Here is an 18,767-nt window from a genome sequence, read left to right on the forward strand (position 1 = left end):
CCCACACAACCACTACCAGAACAGGCAGTACAACTGATATTAACAGCAATTGCTCTGCGGGCAATAGACCAGGCCATAATGACCCCGGGTACCTTACTGCAGGGACACACAGACTTATCCAAAAGGTAGGGTGCCCCAGGCAGACTGGGACTATCCCAAGCCTCCTGCTTGTTATTACTGACAATTGGAAGGCACCCCAACAACCAGTGCTCACTGCTGGATATCCCTTGGCATCTGTCCCAGATTGTAACATGCAGTATCCTGATCCCTGGTCCTTTCGGGATTTAGCCACACACACTTGCCGACTTGACCACCATGAAATATCAACCTCTATGGACAAGATACTCAGGAGGGGACCAATCACACACAGGCTCAATATACTTTTCACCCATGGTGATTCATTAGCTGACTGTACTAGCACCCAAACATGCACTTATACCTGAAATGAATGGGACCCCTACTGCCATTATTTGGCAGCTTTTTAATGGGTAGGAGCCCTCACTACCTCCCATAGGACCAATTCACAACTTCTACAGGACTATCTGGAGCATAATTTAGATTAGCAGACTAATCTCCCTAGTGTTAACAACACATTTACAATTACAGGGAAAAGGCCTTTCCCCACTAGGGGTCGGCACGGAGGGACAGGGACAGTTATTTTGGGGAAAAAAATTGCTTTGTTTTACGATACTGGTGATTAAACTGTGGGAAGATTGAAATCCCAAGAACTGGTATAAATATATTCATATTAAGTTTACTATGCTAAGGTCACTCAATTAATGAAATGCACTGCATGTCACTGCACAATGTGTCATTGTCAAACCGAGCTGGAGAGGAGCCCTCAGCGCTCATATCTTGGAACTTAAGGGGCCCAAATCCCAAATTCAAACAATCTCTAGTCTTCCATTACATTACAAAATATCAGCCCCATATCCTGCTACTGCAGGAGACCCATCTCGAGGGACAATGCCTACTGGCATTAAAAAAGCCCTTGGGAGGCTCATGGCTATCACGCCCCCTTATGCCAGAGGCATTCTATTTTGATTAGAAAACACATACCTTTTAAACTTCACTTCATGACTTACATACAGACCCTCAGGGCAGATTTGTAGCCCTTTCATGTACCTTAGCTATCCAGCCACTGACCATAACAAGTATATATGTACCACCAACCTTTCAGCTCCAGGCAATGCAGCAGATAAGGCAAGAAGCTACAGGATTCCCAGCAGCCCCACTAGCAGCCTGATAGGCAATCCCACACCCTGATGGACACTATACTGTTACTTTGGGCCTCACCGACATCTGAAAGTGGAAAAATCTATCCACATGGGCTCCTGCCAATCCACTAAGTATAAACACACTAACCAGAATCAACTTAGACTTAGCTATATCTCACTTACACAGACTAGTGGACCAAATACTATATGGTCTGGTCTGCCCATACAGTCCTCCTTAAGATAAATATAATACCAGCAGGACGATCCCAAATTTGTAGCCTTAGTTCACCGTGGCTATGCGAGGCGGTCTCTAAGGAGCCTCAATGGACTTCTGGGACACTAATAAAAACACTGCAAGCCCTGACGTAGTCTGGGACGATTGTAAGGCTACAATTACGGGGACATTACTTGGTGCTATAGCTGGAGCGAGAAGAGCGGCCAATCAAAAAGGGAATGATGTCCAATGATTTCTTTCAGAGGCAGACCCCCACACGGCCTCATTCACGGAGGAAACAGTACAGTAACTAAAGCCTAAGCGGGATGAGCTTGGCAGGGGACAGGTTGACACCGAGCTGTTAAAATATGAGTGCTTGCCAAAGCCTAGCAGCCCTTCTCCATATAAAATAGCCATAACCATGAGAGACACCCCTCCTCCACGTTAGCGGCTGGAGGGGACTCCAACATACTTCTGGATCCACACTTAGACTGCTCGGCCAGACACTCCGGTATTCCTTCTAGACGTCTGACATGATGTAGAGAACTGCCACACTGAAAAGGACTATACATTCTATTTACACAGACATAATACTTATTGGAGAATAGATTATATTTTTATTTCCCATAATTCATTACATCAAGTCGTAAGCACTCAGACTCTCACTAGAATGTAGTTGGACCACTGGATGTAGCAGATTCTATAAAATTGTATGAAAATTCTAAAAAAAAAAATCCCCTCAAACCTTCCACTTTAAAGAAATTTTTCTGCATTTTTGTGGGGTAAAAACACACAAAACGATACACTGACCCACCCAAAATCATATATTTTTGAGCTGTGGGAACACGTACTTATGTGTAACTTATGCATAACATTCATGAATCACATTGTGAATATATATATTTATAGCTCCAACCCTGGAAGGCTAAAGGTTACTGTTCTCGAGCATATTTAACATATAAAAAAGCTGAGACAGAGAGAAACGTTCTGGGATTACCCTTTAATTCACTGGCCATTTACCTTACTGGGATAAATGTATATGTGCCCCATCCATAGTACTAGTGCCCATATCAGCCTGGGATTTATTATGTTGCTTTGAAAAACTGTTCTTCCACTTCAGCTTATTCTTCAGCCCATTCTTAGCGCAGCCCATTTTCTAAACGCTTCTTCTCCTACAGGTTTAGGGGTACAACACTCAAACTCTCTACACTTCTTCGCCCTATAGCGGAGCAGGCTGCTTGTGCTTTTCTAAGGGATCCCGGCCTCCGTCTTTTTGCGGCGCCGCTCTGAACACCCCAATATTTCCATTGACTTTGACAGGAAAGATTTTCAAACTGCTGCCACACTTACAGCTCTGAAGCTACACTCCCCAAACTTGAATAACATAATCATGGGGTCACCCCAAATGAAACAGCGACATTTGTTGGACAACTCAAAGTGGAAGGGGCCAACAGCGGCCAATCCAATTTCACCCATTGACTTTAATGGAGACATTTAAACTGCTTCCAGTCTTAGAGCTCTGGAGCCAAACCCACCAAACTTGAATCACACAGTCAAGGGGGAAACCCAAATGAAAAGGCAATTTTTCTTGGGTGCCCAAAAGTGTACGGAGCTACCAACAGCCAATCAGATTTAATTCACTGAATTTCATTGTTTAACATTTAAAATACTGCCATTCTCACACTATTTATGCCAGAGACAAATGAAGCAGCATTTGTTTATCCCTTTCTGGTCGCTGGTACTGATGGTTGAAGCAAAAATAATCTAGCGAAATGTTTTTACCCAAATCTAACAATCATGTTGTTTCTGCTACATTGTTTCCCATTGCTTCACGACATGTGACTTCACTCCTAGAAATGTGACAGTTGGGTTTGTCCGTTGGTTGACTTTGTGGTGAGAGGTAAGTCTGAATCCCCTCTGAGAATTTTTTTGCCAAATAACCCTTATTTTAGCTAAAAAAAGATGGGAAATAGTTGGGTGATGCCCCCCTAGACTAGCGGATGTTGCTCCTCTCACAGATTTTAGTGAATTTGGAGAATTTTAGAGATGACATTAATCTTAGCACTGGTTGGGAGACACAGACCCGGGATTTGGCAGTTTTGCAGTTCTGCAGCAAATACATATTTTTTTTTTTGACTGGGGACCCCATAAACATTTGGAGGCCATACAATACACACATTTTTCCTCCCAGTATTGACAGGCTCCTTAGAGTTCTGCCCCTTTGCCCCGGGTATCTGCCCTGCTCTCATGTAGCAACCTTAACATTTAACTGAATCCATTTCAATACATTTTTCCTTGCAAAGCAAAGCAATTGGCACAGAAATGAATGGGGTTGATCTTTTCCCATCAGCCTGTACAGCCCCCTAAAAGCACTGTGACACCAGGACCCACGCTTGGTTGGCAGCGCTGTCCGGAGCCCTTCTTTGCACCAAACGTTTGTATCTCTCCCAATCAAATTCTTCATTCTATTAAAGCTTCTAATAATTGGTGCTACTGGTTATTTATAGAGCAGCAAACATATTCAGTAGCGCAGTACAACTGGGAGGGATACAGAAAGGGAACCCTAGTATATACTGCTATAAATGGCAGAGAGGATCACAAGAGCTCACAGTCTCTTCTCTCTCCTGAAATAGAGCGATTTGAGAGACTTGAGAAATAGAGCGATTTGAGAGACTTCCAGTGATTTGCAGCGACTCCTACCATCCTTGCGATATAGAAGAAGATACAGAAGAAGACACACAAAAGTCTTTTTAAAGACTACACCTTTTCTCCACAGCAGAAGAACAAGAAGAACCTGCCGGACCCATTGTGGTTCACCTGGTAAGGAACCAGCATTTTTCCCTCTGCAATATGTATTACATAGTAGATGAGGTTAAAAAAGAGGCACATCCATGGAGTTCTACCCCTAACTCTGATCTTTACTGTGTTTATTTGGGGTCTTTTAATTTGACATCTTTAGATTAACTCTAACCTTCCCAAATCTCTATTTTATATGACAGAGGCAGCAGAGATGGGCATGAGTGCCAGCAGCCGGCAGTACTACGAGTACCGCTATGGGAAGGTAAGCGCCCCTAGTGCTAATAAATACACATTGCTGTGGTATGTGGGCTAAGAAATTCTAATTATTATTACTGAGGATTAAAGAAAACCTGCTGGAGACCTTAATGTCTTCTTGTTTCCTGCATTTCTGTAGATCTCATGGTGGATCCCCCCTGATCGGGACATCTTCGAGATCAGGGATTTTGAAGATCCACGGGCGGGTCCCTATTTGGAGTGCATTAGGGAACAGATAAGAGGAGACATCAGGATGGCACTCTATGATCTGTGGATGGCCAGAGATTGTGTGAAGATCACAAAGTGGTGGCAATTTCGCCTGAAGGCCGACTTCCGAGGGGACTACAGGTACATCAAAGCCCACCTAAAGGACCTCTACAAAGACCTAGAGGCTATCAACAAGGTCATCCTGACGCGGAACAGCGAGAGATATTAAGGTGCAGTATAGAATCCATCCTTCTTTCCCTTTCTTCTTTCTATGCTGTTTGCTGAAATGGAAATATTCCCTAAATGATGGCTATTTTGTAATGGAAAGGGGCTGATGGATTGAAATCAATTGCAATTCTCAGATTTTGTGCAATGTGTGAAGCCCATGTAAGATGCCAACGTTGTGGGGAAAAATACCCACTTGTTCAGTGTTTTAATTTTGCTTCAGCGCCCGATTTGATATTAATGTGCCCCTAAGTGTAATAGGGTTTCTCCAGGGATATCGCTTGCTAAGGTATAAATAAGTTCTTTTGTTTGATTTTTGCAGGTGGCCCTCGGAACTAAAAGGCAAAAGGTGAAATCCGCCCAGATCCACCTTCTCTCCTATCAACCGCAATTCTACCAGCGGTGCCTGCACTCCCATCCGCTGTAATTCCACCAGCAGTGCCTGCACTCCCATCCACCGTAATTTCACCAGCGGTGCCTGCACTCCCATCCACTGTAATTCCACCAGCGGTGCTCCCCCTTTCATCTAAAATATGGTTCATACACAAGAGCACCTTAAGGTGCTTGGTAAAAACTGCATTCCCTTTCCATCCATCCCTCAGACTGCAGGAGCCGGGGTCTGCAGGCTGCCTGGGGCCCAATGGAATGGTGTGTATGCTACCATATTCCCTTGTTTCCCTCACCCTGCTTCCCTTGATTATGGCAAGCAGGGTGAAGGCATTGATTCTGGGAGCAAATCCGATTGCCGTTAAGGAGTCAGGAAGGAATTTTTCCCTCTAATGAAGCAGATTGGCTCAAAGCTTCTCAGAGGTTTTTTTTGCCTTCCTCAGAATCAATGAAAAACACAATTTATTATTTGTATTATTAATAAAACTGTGATTTTCACAGATGAACCATCAAGCCGTGTGTGTGTCTTTATTCTGGGTATTGGGCTCATTTGGAAGGGGAAACACATAGAGGGGGAGAGACTGTGAGAATAGAACAAATCAGCAAAGTAGAGGCACTGAAAAGTGAAAGAAGAAAGAAAGAGAAATGTACACATGTTGCTGCTTTATAAGAAACCCTGCTTTCCACTGTATGTGTCAGTCTGATTCCTTACACCCCCCAGCACTTCAGTACCTGTGAGTGACACACACCAGTCCTCCTGCGGGTATGGCTGCTCCACCAAGCATTCTCACACCGGGCTAACGGGCTGAGCTTCTGTTTATAATGGCCATTCTTGGCATCCTCCCATCATTCCCCATCATGGCATCCAGCCCTGAGACCAAATCACTGAAGGGTAAAATGCACAACACAATATTCATTGGGCAGATGTGAAGGTGCCTGTGGGTACAAAACCTGCTCCTGTAGGGTTACTATGCAGCCATATTCCCTGGATACACAGAATATTGCCAGGTGAGCAGTAAAGCACAGAACCCACCCATGTTATGGAACCCCCATACTGAGGGGAAGGGAAATCCTTCTGATTTCCGAAAAACAGGTAACGCTTTTGTATGTATCAAATCCATTCCCTTTTCAAAATATATGGATCCCTAGTCCTGCCAGTGCCATCTGAACCAGGTGCAAGTGAATGAGGCACCGGGAAGCAGCAGCGGGCAGAACCCCTGTGGCACCGCGCCGTATACAAGAGCAGAATAAAGACCTTCCTAGGATTGCTGGAAACAAACACCAGCATGGCGTAACATCAACATTCCCCTAAAGCTTTAAGCTACTGCCAGATGGGACTTATTACCCGCTGTGTGTGGCACCCAGGCCCATGCCAGCGGATTGGCTGATACTTGGCCTGCGTTTATTATACACCGGCTGAGAATCAGCCCCGCCTGGCAATAGCTTCAATGGACAGCGATACAACCCAAACCCAACTCTTTCACTTTAATGTGCCAGCGTTGCCCCCCTGTCCCATCTCTGCCCTAAACTGACACACAATTCTGTTACCTTACTAACTCAGTTTTATAGAAGAGTAACGCAATTACTGCTAGAAGTAAAGCTACAGAGGAGAAAGGGTTAATACTGTGCCCCGCATGTGTATCCCAGTTTGTTACATGCTATTATTCCCATCATTTAGTTATGAAGAATAGCCCCCAGTAATGTACAGAGGGGTAACAGCCCAGAGTGGGATCCGCTCTCTGCTTGCCAATAGCGTGCCAGGAATCCGCACCACTGCCAGATATTTGCAGCAATGGAAACGATATTAAACCCCAACGCTGCTCATATTCAGACAAAATCGCCGGTGCTGCTACCTATGGGATTCCCATTACTAGCCGGGCAGAGCAGTTTATATACGGCAGTACAAGCAGACAAACAAGTGCCCGTGCCCTGGGCCGAGCATAGATGGAGCACACAACTAGCAGCGTGTTTTGGGGAGACCTGCACCTTTTTCAAGCATCCTGGCAACACTAAAATAAAGTCTAAGCAAGCAGCATTCACTTGCTCTGTGTGTGCTCCTTCCCATTAATACTATGTACTATGTATATAAAACATTGCCTTAAGGTGGATGCAGGGTACTGGGAGTTGTAGCACCAAAGCCACTGGAGCTGCAGGACCATTCATGCGAGTTCCCCCAAGCACAGAAAGTTCCTGCACAGCAGCAGCGGAAGGTAACATAGGTTCAGCAGAACAAGATGGCGTCAGTAGGGCAAGATGTTACCAACCTGCGTACCCAACCCATGTACAGCTTTGTTTGGGTAGCGCCATTGTACCCTGTGCAGGAGCTGAAGTCAGGGTTTGACTGTACTATTAATATTTCTCTCCTATTCATTTTCCTTTCTCTCTTTCAAACCAAAATTGGGTTGCTAGGGAAAACTGGACCTAGCAACTAGCTGTCTGTTGAAACGCCAAGACGCTCAGCTGAACAAAAAGCTAAATAATAGGAAAGCTAGAAAATAAAGACTAACTGCAAACTGTTTTGGACTATAACTTTGTACATCACACTTAATGCTAATTTAAAGGTCAACTTCCCCCTTAATAACAGTGGAACAAATCTACAAGCGAAACCAAGAATGCCGCAGGGGTCATTTATAAGCGGAAGTGCGGCATACAAAGTGCCATTTTAAGTAACCATGTTGTATTTTAGCCCAAACTCAGCATTTTTACCCCCCTACAATTCCACATGAGCCGGAGAGATGGTGATGTGCCTGACACAACTGCGGCCCAATGGCGCCACCATCTGGAGAAAGCAGGTATGCGCTCAAACTGAGGTGCAAGTTCCGCAAACGTGCCGGGCTAAAGGGAAGTGCTGGGCAGTTTGGTGCCGGTATGTACAGCATTACATAAGGGTCCGGCCTACAGAGACTCCATCACAATAGCGCATACAATTTATCCCATAGGTCACTTTACCTACAGCAAAATCAATGCACTTACTGCATTTTAAGTAAAGTGACAAAAATATCCCCAACTTTACCGAAGAAAGCCAAATATTTTTGGACACTACACATAAGGGTGAATCTGAACGGGGTAACCATGTCTCTCTATTCCAAACTACTAAGTTGCAAAACTCTTCGTAAATTAGCGTTTTGATGCAGCACCTAAACATCACCTTACAGCTTACATTTTACATCATTTCTCCTTAAAAATGAATGGCAGCGCCACAGGACCCCGAACAGTTTAATGCCTAATGTGCTTAGGATTACAACTATACTCACTATCCCACAGTTACACTCTGTACCCCTGATACCATCTTGCCTTATTATACTCACTATCCCAGTTACACTCTCTACCCCTGATACCATCTTGCCTTACTATACTCACTATCCCACAGTTACACTCTGTACCCCTGATACCATCTTGCCTTACTATACTCACTATCCCACAGTTACACTCTGTACCCCTGATACCATCTTGCCTTATTATACTCACTATCCCAGTTACACTCTGTACCCCTGATACCATCTTGCCTTACTATACTCACTATCCTACAGTTACACTCTGTACCCCTGATACCATCTTGCCTTACTATACTCACTATCCCACAGTTATACTATGTAACCCTGACATCATCTTGTCTTACTATACTTAAGAGGTCATATGACTTAATTGGTACCTAATGTGGTTAATATGTACCTAATGGGGCTATAAAACATACAGGGAGCCATAGATACAGAAATGAGGGCAACCAACCTACTATATAAGTATCTACTGTACTGTAATGATTGGAAGGAAGTAGAATATTGCTTTGCTCCAAAGGCCACAATGCAACAGCATGGCTAAAGCCCCTTCAGCAGCTCCGTATTATAATTATTCTTATTCTCTATAGCCGAACAGTCCCTCACTCTGCTGTGCTGTAACTATGCTAACTGTTCAGCAATAGCGACTAAGGATAATGAGAATACGGAGCTGCTGAAGCACAGATGGGTCAGTGAGCTCTAAAGAGAAATATGTGAGCCATAATGCGTCCCGCTCCGACTTTAATATGCCTTTCCCAGTGCCCCCTGTTTCTCACCCCAATGGGCTATGTGCCCAAAACCCCATAGCCAGTTTATCTGCAGTGCCAACATCATGTATAATGCCCACAGGGAACATAGTCAGTATATATGCAGTGCCAACATCATGTATAATGCCCACAGGGCACACAGCCAGTATACATGCAGTGCCAACATTATGTATAATGCCCACAGAGCACACAGCCAGTATATATGCAGCGCCAACATCATGTATAATGCCCACAGGGCACACAGCCAGTATATATGCCGTGCTAACATCATGTATAATGCCCACAGGGCACACAGCCAGTATATATGCAGTGCCAACATCATGTATAATGCCAACAGGGAACACAGACAGTATATATAAAGAGCCAACATCATGTATAATGCCCACAGGGCACACAGTTAGTATATATGCAAAGCCAACACCATCTAAAATGCCCACAGGGCACACAGCCAGTATATATGCAGTGCCAACATTATGTATAATGCCCACAGGGAACACAGCCAGTATATATGCAGTGCCAACATCATCTATAATGCCCACAGGGCACACAGCCGGTATATATGCAGTGCCAACATCATCTATAATGCCCACAGGGCACAAAGCCGGTATATATGCAGCGCCAACATCATGTATAATGACCACAGGGCACACAGCCAGTATATATCAAGAGCCAACATCATGTATAATGCCCACAGGGCACACAGTTAGTATATATGCAGTGCCAATACCATCTATAATGCCCACAGGGCACACAGCCAGTATATATGCAGTGCCAACATCATTTATAATGCCCACAGGGAACACAGCCAGTATATATGAAGAGCCAACATCATGTATAATGCCCACAAGGCACACAGTCAGTATATATGCAGCACCAACATCATATATAATGCCCACAGGGCACACAGTTAGTATATATGCAGTGCCAATACCATCTATAATGCCCACAGGGCACACAACCAGTATATATGCAGTGCCAACATCATGTATAATGCCCACAGGCTACACAGCCAGTATATATGCAGTGCCACCATCATATATAATGCCCACAGGGCACACAGTTAGTATATATGCAGTGCCAATACCATCTATAATGCCCACAGGGCACACAACCAGTATATATGCAGTGCCAACATCATGTATAATGCCCACAGGCTACACAGCCAGTATATATGCAGTGCCAACATCATATATAATGCCCACAGGGCACACAGCCAGTATATATGTAGAGCCAACATCATGTATAATGCCCACAAGGCACACAGTCAGTATATATGCAGTGCCAACACCATCTATAATGCCCACAGGGCACACAGCCAGTATATATGCAGTGCCAACATCATATATAATGCCCACAGGGCACACAGTTAGTATATATGCAGTGGCAATACCATCTATAATGCCCACAGGGCACACAACCAGTATATATGCAGTGCCAACATTATGTATAATGCCCACAGGGCACACAGCCAGTATATATGCAGTGCCACCATCATATATAATGCCCACAGGGCACACAGGCGGTATATATGCAGTGCCAACATCATCTATAATGCCCACAGGACACATAGCCAGTATATATGCAGTGACAACATCATGAATAATGCCCACAGGGCACACAGCCAGTATATATGCAGTGCCAACATCATGTATAATGCCCACAGGGCACACAGCCAGTATATATGCAGCGCCAACATCATGTATAATGCCCACAGGGCACACAGCCAGTATATATGCAGCACCAACATCATGTATAATGCCCACAGGGAACACAGCCAGTATATATGAAGAGCCAACATCATGTATAATGCCCACAGGGCACACAGCCAGTATATATGTAGTGCCAACATCATGTATAATGCCCACAGGGCAACAACCAGTATATATGCAGTGCCAACATCATATATAATGCCCACAGGGCACACAGGCGGTATATATGCAGTGCCAACATCATGTATAATGCACACAGGGCACACAGCCAGTATATATGTAGTGCCAACATCATGTATAATGCCCACAGGGCATACAACCAGTATATATGCAGTGCCAACATCATATATAATGCCCAAAGGGCGCACAGCCAGTATATATGCAGTGCCAACATCATGTATAATGCCCACAGGGAACACAGCCAGTATATATGAAGAGCCAACATCATGTATAATGCCCACAGGGCACACAGCCAGTATATCTGTAGTGCCAACATCATGTATAATGCCCACAGGGCACACAGCCGGTATATATGCAGTGCCAACATCATATATAATGCCCACAGGGCACACAGCTGGTATATATGCAGTGCCAACATCATCTATAATGCCCACAGGGCACACAGCCGGTATATATGCAGTGCCAACATCATCTATAATGCCCACAGGGCACAAAGCCGGTATATATGCAGTGACAACATCATGTATAATGCCCACAAAACACATAGCCAGTATATATGCAGTGCCAACATCATGTATAATGCCCACAGGACACACAGCTGGTATATATGCAGCGCCAACATCATGTATAATGACCACAGGGCACACAGCCAGTATATATGAAGAGCCAACATCATGTATAATGCCCACAGGGCACACAGTTAGTATATATGCAGTGCCAATACCATCTATAATGCCCACAGGGCACACAGCCAGTATATATGCAGTGCCAACATAATTTATAATGCCCACAGGGAACACAGCCAGTATATATGAAGAGCCAACATCATGTATAATGCCCACAGGGCACACAGCCGGTATATATGCAGTGCCAACATCATATATAATGCCCACAGGGCACACAGGCGGTATATATGTAGTGCCAACATCATATATAATGCCCACAGGGAACACAGCCAGTATATATGTAGTGCCAACATCATGTATAATGCCCACAGGGCACACAACCAGTATATATGCAGTGCCAACATCATATATAATGCCCACAGGGCACACAGGCGGTATATATGTAGTGCCAACATCATGTATAATGCCCACAGGGCACACAACCAGTATATATGCAGTGCCAACATCATATATAATGCCCACAGGGCACACAGGCGGTATATATGCAGTGCCAACATTATATATAATGCCCACAGGGCACACAGCCAGTATATATGCAGTGCCAACATCATATATAATGCCCACAGGGCACACAGGCGGTATATATGTAGTGCCAACATCATGTATAATGCCCACAGGGCACACAGCCAGTATATATGCAGTGCTAACATCATGTATAATGCCCACAGGGCACACAGCCAGTATATATGCAGCGCCAACATCATGTATAAAGCCCACAGGGCACACAGCTGGTATATATGCTAAAATCTGGTGGACATCTACAATGGAAAAATTGACCGCACTCATCCACCACAAAATGGATATATATGAAAAAATATGGACACCCTGGACCGAAAACCAAAACAATCGACCAACTAACCATATCTAAAAACGGACAATGCCAAGGGAAAATCCCAGACGCTACCTAAATAAAAGGAAAAAAAGAGAAAAGAAAAAAGACCACCCAGATGAAAACGGCAAGGCGAGAGTCCAACCCCCCCCCCCTTTACCTCTAACCCTCTATCCAACCCCTATTCTACTTTCTTTAACCCCCATTGTTCCACATATTTTGTATGCATCCTACTTTGTTGTAAAACAACTAATAAAAACAAAGTTTAAAAAAAAAAAAAAGCCACTTTGGGTAAAGTTTTGTAAAATGGCCCCCCCTGGACCTGCTCCAGAAAAACCACTATTTTTCAACTGCCCCATCGGTGATCGGGGTACACAGACTATTGCATGTGTCAGTTGGATCTCCCCCTCTGCTCTACATTTTGCAGCAAGTAGTCTGTAGGAACCTGAGCCCCTTCTCCCAAGGATTCTCCCTTCGTAAAGGATTCGGCCCAATACCGGGTTTGGAAGGGTTAAATCTCAAAAAAATTTCAGCTTCCGTGTTTACATGTAAAAAAGTCACATGATTTTTCGGATTCGCATTTGGTCCGGCCAGAAACGTGGATTCGGCTGAATCTAAATCCTGCTGAAAAAGGCAGAATCTTGGTTGAATACTGAATCCTAGATTCGGTGCATCCCTAGAAAATACTGCCCTGATGGAAGGTGCCCAACACATGGGTATCATCTAGCATTTTAACCTTTTTTTGTTCTTACTGACATTCTATTCTAAACATTTACTAGATGTATGTGGGCAACAGAAAGAGTAGAGCCGTACCAATTTAGCAAGAAGTCTCACAATCTGAGAAGCACTGAGCCTTCCTAATATTACCTAAGGGATATACAATCTGAGCTGTAATTAGCATCGTTGTATGCCCATTAAACTGCTCCCAGATGTCTCTTTCTTGGAAATAATCCTTTGCCTAAATGGCTTACATGATCAATACCTCCCCCACCGATCAGATAATCCTGGTGCTGGATTTTGTTCCCAAATCTCTACAGATTTCCGTGCGTCATATGATTTGTCAGGAATCTATATTTGCCCAGGCAGCAAACACAGCAATATCGCTCACCTTTTTTAGCTGAGGAAGAACGCCTAACGGGCAAAACAGAGCCAGGCACCCCGCCGAGCTTTAGGCCTCCATTGCCTGCTGTAATCTGCTTCTTCTTGTGCTTGTGCCGTTTTAGCTGGTGTGCAGCCAGGGCTAGGGCGACCGTACCAAGAGCCGTGCCAAAAAGGACCTTTCGAAGACCAGAAGACAGCCTGAGTTGCAAGAATGTGGACTGCAAAGACAAACAATATATAGATTCATTATAATAACCAGCTATGGATTTTGGAAAATAATAAATGTGTCTTGTGACTTTGTGGCAAGCAAGACAAGGGTACTTCAAGGTCAAAGCTCCTAATGCCTTCCCACCCCAAGCATTCATAAAAGTACGCATTACGTAAATGTGTGTGTATATATATATATATTCATGTAAATGCAGCCACTTGCTTTGACCTCTGCAGTTTCCAGGAGATGGGGTGCAGTGACAAAACTAAGGATGCACAAAACCACTACAATACCATATTGATCACTAGTGGCTCAACGGTTAGTATATTGCCTTGTAGTGCTGGGGGTTTGATTTTAACCTGGGCAATAACTGCAAGAAGTTATATAATCTCTCTTCATTCCTAAACTGGCAATCTGTGGGTTCTGGCAAATGCCAGAGGGGCTTCTGTAAGATGCCATAGACTGTCACTATTTATTGGGCCTGTGGGGCTGTTTCTATTTTGAATCCCAATCCAGACCTGTCTCTGTGTGTTTCCTCAGGGCACTCTGCTTTCCTCCCACACCCCCAAAATATACTGGATGGCTAAATGGCCCTTGATAAAACTGACCCTAATATAATAAGGACTTTATAACTAGGGCAATGGTTGGAAACTGTGGGTCTTGAGCCACAAGCGGCTCTTTAGCCCCTTGAATTTGGCTCTTCCAGGTGCGGGTTCGCACATACAGTCATATTTATTTAGCCCCCACTTTCTACCCCGTGTACCTGTACCAGCATTAGTGTGTAGCCATATATTTATTTAGCCCCCACTTTCTGCCCCGTGTACCTGTGCCAGCATCCAGCATTAGTGTGTAGCCATATATTTATTTAGCCCCCACTTTCTGCCCCGTGTACCTGTGCCGGCATCCAGCATTAGTGTGTAGCCATATATTTATTTAGCCCCACATTCTACCCAGTGTACCTATACCAGCATTAGTGTGTAGCCATATATTTATTTAGCCCCCACTTTCTGCCCCGTGTACCTGTGCCAGCATCCAGCATTAGTGTGTAGCCATATATTTATTTAGCCCCCACTTTCTGCCCCGTGTACCTGTGCCGGCATCCAGCATTAGTGTGTAGCCATATATTTATTTAGCCCCCACTTTCTGTCCCGTGTACTTGTGCCAGAAACAAGCATTAGTGTGTAGCCATATATTTATTTAGCCCCCACTTTCTGTCCCATGTACTTGTGCCAGAAACAAGCATTAGTGTGTAGCCATATATTTATTTAGCCCCCACTTTCGATCCCGTGTACCTGTGCCAGCATCCAGCATTAGTGTGTAGCCATATATTTATTTACCCCAACATTCTGCCCCGTGTACCTGTGCCGGCATCCAGCATTAGTGTGTAGCCATATATTTATTTAGCCCCCACTTTCTGCCCCGTGTACCTGTGCCAGCATCCAGCATTAGTGTGTAGCCATATATTTATTTAGCCCCCACTTTCTGCCCCGTGTACCTGTGCCAGCATCAAGCATTAGTGTGTAGCCATATATTTATTTAGCCCACACTTTCTGCCCCGTGTACCTGTGCCAGCATCCAGCATTAGTGTGTAGCCATATATTTATTTAGCCCCCACTTTCTGCACCGTGTACCTGTGCCAGCATCCAGCATTAGTGTGTAGCCATATATTTATTTAGCCCCCACTTTCTGCCCCGTGTACCTGTGCCAGCATCCAGTATTAGTGTGTAGCCATATATTTATTTAGCCCCCACTTTCTGCCCCGTGTACCTGTGCCAGCATCCAGCATTAGTGTGAGCTATCCCACAGTTAAACTCTGTACCCCTGATACCATCTTGCCTTACAACTCACTATTCTACAGTTATACTCTATAGGCCTGATACCATCTTGCCTTACTATACTCACTATCCCACAGTTACACTCTGTACCCCTGATACCATCTTGCCTTACTATACTCACTATCCCACAGTTACACTCTGTACCCCTGATACCATCTTGCCTTACTATTACTCACTATCCCACAGTTACACTCTGTACCCCTGATACCATCTTGCCTTACTATACTCACTATCCCACAGTTACACTCTGTACCCCTGATACCATCTTGCCTTACTATACTCACTATCCCACAGTTACACTCTGTACCCCTGATACCATCTTGCCTTACTATACTCACTATCCCACAGTTACACTCTGTACCCCTGATACCATCTTGCCTTACTATACTCACTATCCCACAGTTACACTCTGTACCCCTGATACCATCTTGCCTTAATATACTCACTATCCCACACTTACACTCTGTACCCCTGATACCATCTTGCCTTACTATACTCACTATCCCACACTTACACTCTGTACCCCTGATACCATCTTGCCTTACTATACTCACTATCCCACAGTTACACTCTGTAACCCTGACATCATCTTGTCTTACTATACTCACTATCCCACAGTTACACTCTGTACCCCTGATACCATCTTGCCTTACTATACTCACTATCCCACAGTTACACTCTGTAACTCTGACATCATCTTGTCTTACTATACTCACTATCCCACACTTACACTCTGTACCCCTGATACCATCTTGCCTTACTATACTCACTATCCCACAGTTACACTCTGTACCCCTGATACCATCTTGCCTTCCTATACTCACTATCCACAGTTACACTCTGTACCCCTGATACCATCTTGCCTTCCTATACTCACTATCCCACACTTACACTCTGTACCCCTGATACCATCTTGCCTTCCTATACTCACTATCCCACACTTACACTCTGTACCCCTGATACCATCTTGCCTTACTATACTCACTATCCCCACACTTACACTCTGTACCCCTGATACTATCTTGCCTTACTATACTCACTATCCCACACTTACACTCTGTACCCCTGATACCATCTTGCCTTACTATACTCACTATCCCACAGTTAAACTCTGTACCCCTGATACCATCTTGCCTTACAACTCACTATTCTACAGTTATACTCTATAGGCCTGATACCATCTTGCCTTACTATACTCACTATCCCACAGTTACACTCTGTACCCCTGATACCATCTTGCCTTACTATACTCACTATCCCACAGTTACACTCTGTACCCCTGATACCATCTTGCCTTACTATACTCACTATCCCACAGTTACACTCTGTACCCCTGATACCATCTTGCCTTACTATACTCACTATCCCACAGTTACACTCTGTACCTCTGATACCATCTTGCCTTACTATACTCACTATCCCACAGTTACACTCTGTACCCCTGATACCATCTTGCCTTACTATACTCACTATCCCACAGTTACACTCTGTACCCCTGATACCATCTTGCCTTACTATACTCACTATCCCACAGTTACACTCTGTACCCCTGATACCATCTTGCCTTACTATACTCACTATCCCACACTTACACTCTGTACCCCTGATACCATCTTGCCTTACTATACTCACTATCCCACACTTACACTCTGTACCCCTGATACCATCTTGCCTTACTATACTCACTGTCCCACAGTTACACTCTGTAACCCTGACATCATCTTGTCTTACTATACTCACTATCCCACACTTACACTCTGTACCCCTGATACCATCTTGCCTTACTATACTCACTATCCCACACTTACACTCTGTACCCCTGATACCATCTTGCCTTACTATACTCACTATCCCACAGTTACACTCTGTACCCCTGATACCATCTTGCCTTACTATACTCACTATCCCACAGTTACACTCTGTACCCCTGATACCATCTTGCCTTCCTATACTCACTATCCCACACTTACACTCTGTACCCCTGATACCATCTTGCCTTACTATACTCACTATCCCACACTTACACTCTGTACCCCTGATACCATCTTGCCTTACTATACTCACTATCCCACACTTACACTCTGTACCCCTGATACCATCTTGCCTTACTATACTCACTATCCCACACTTACACTCTGTACCCCTGATACCATCTTGCCTTACTATACTCACTATCCCACAGTTACACTCTGTACCCCTGATACCATCTTGCCTTACTATACTCACTATCCCACAGTTACACTCTGTACCCCTGATACCATCTTGCCTTCCTATACTCACTATCCCACACTTACACTCTGTACCCCTGATACCATCTTGCCTTACTATACTCACTATCCCACACTTACACTCTGTACCCCTGATACCATCTTGCCTTACTATACTCACTATCCCACACTTACACTCTGTACCCCTGATACCATCTTGGCCTTACTATACTCACTATCCCAGTTACACTCTATACCCCTGATACCATCTTGCCTTACTATACTCACTATCCCAGTTACACTCTATACCCCTGATACCATCTTGCCTTACTATACTCACTATCCCACAGTTACACTCTGTACCCCTGAAACCATCTTGCCTTACTATACTCACTATCCCACAGTTTCACTCTGTACCCCTGATACCATCTTGCCTTACTATACTCACTGTCCCACAATTACACTCTGTACCACTGATACCATCTTGCCTTACTATACTCACTATCCCACAGTTATACTCTGTACCCCTGATACCATCTTGCCTTACTATACTCACTATCCCACAGTTACACTCTGTACCCCTGATACCATCTTGCCTTACTATACTCACTATCCCACAGTTACACTCTGTACCCCTGATACCATCTTGCCTTACTATACTCACTA

At 44.4% G+C, this 18,767-nt stretch overlaps 1 long non-coding RNA gene and 1 other non-coding gene across 2 annotated transcripts in view; one reads left to right on the forward strand and one right to left on the reverse strand.

Moving 5' to 3' along the window:
* Positions 1-18,767, forward strand: part of LOC101730489 — a 213,866-nt gene that overhangs the window by 137,641 nt on the left and 57,458 nt on the right. The gene's annotated exons all lie outside the window — the stretch shown is intronic.
* Positions 1-18,767, reverse strand: part of LOC108644482 — a 44,034-nt gene that overhangs the window by 4,778 nt on the left and 20,489 nt on the right. The window contains exon 2 of the transcript XR_004219696.1: positions 13,859-14,069. This is a non-coding gene — a transcript (uncharacterized LOC108644482). The remainder of the gene's footprint in view (positions 1-13,858; positions 14,070-18,767) is intronic.

Source organism: Xenopus tropicalis, chromosome 8, assembly GCF_000004195.4.
Source record: "Xenopus tropicalis strain Nigerian chromosome 8, UCB_Xtro_10.0, whole genome shotgun sequence".
Classification (NCBI taxonomy): Eukaryota; Metazoa; Chordata; class Amphibia; order Anura; family Pipidae; genus Xenopus; species Xenopus tropicalis.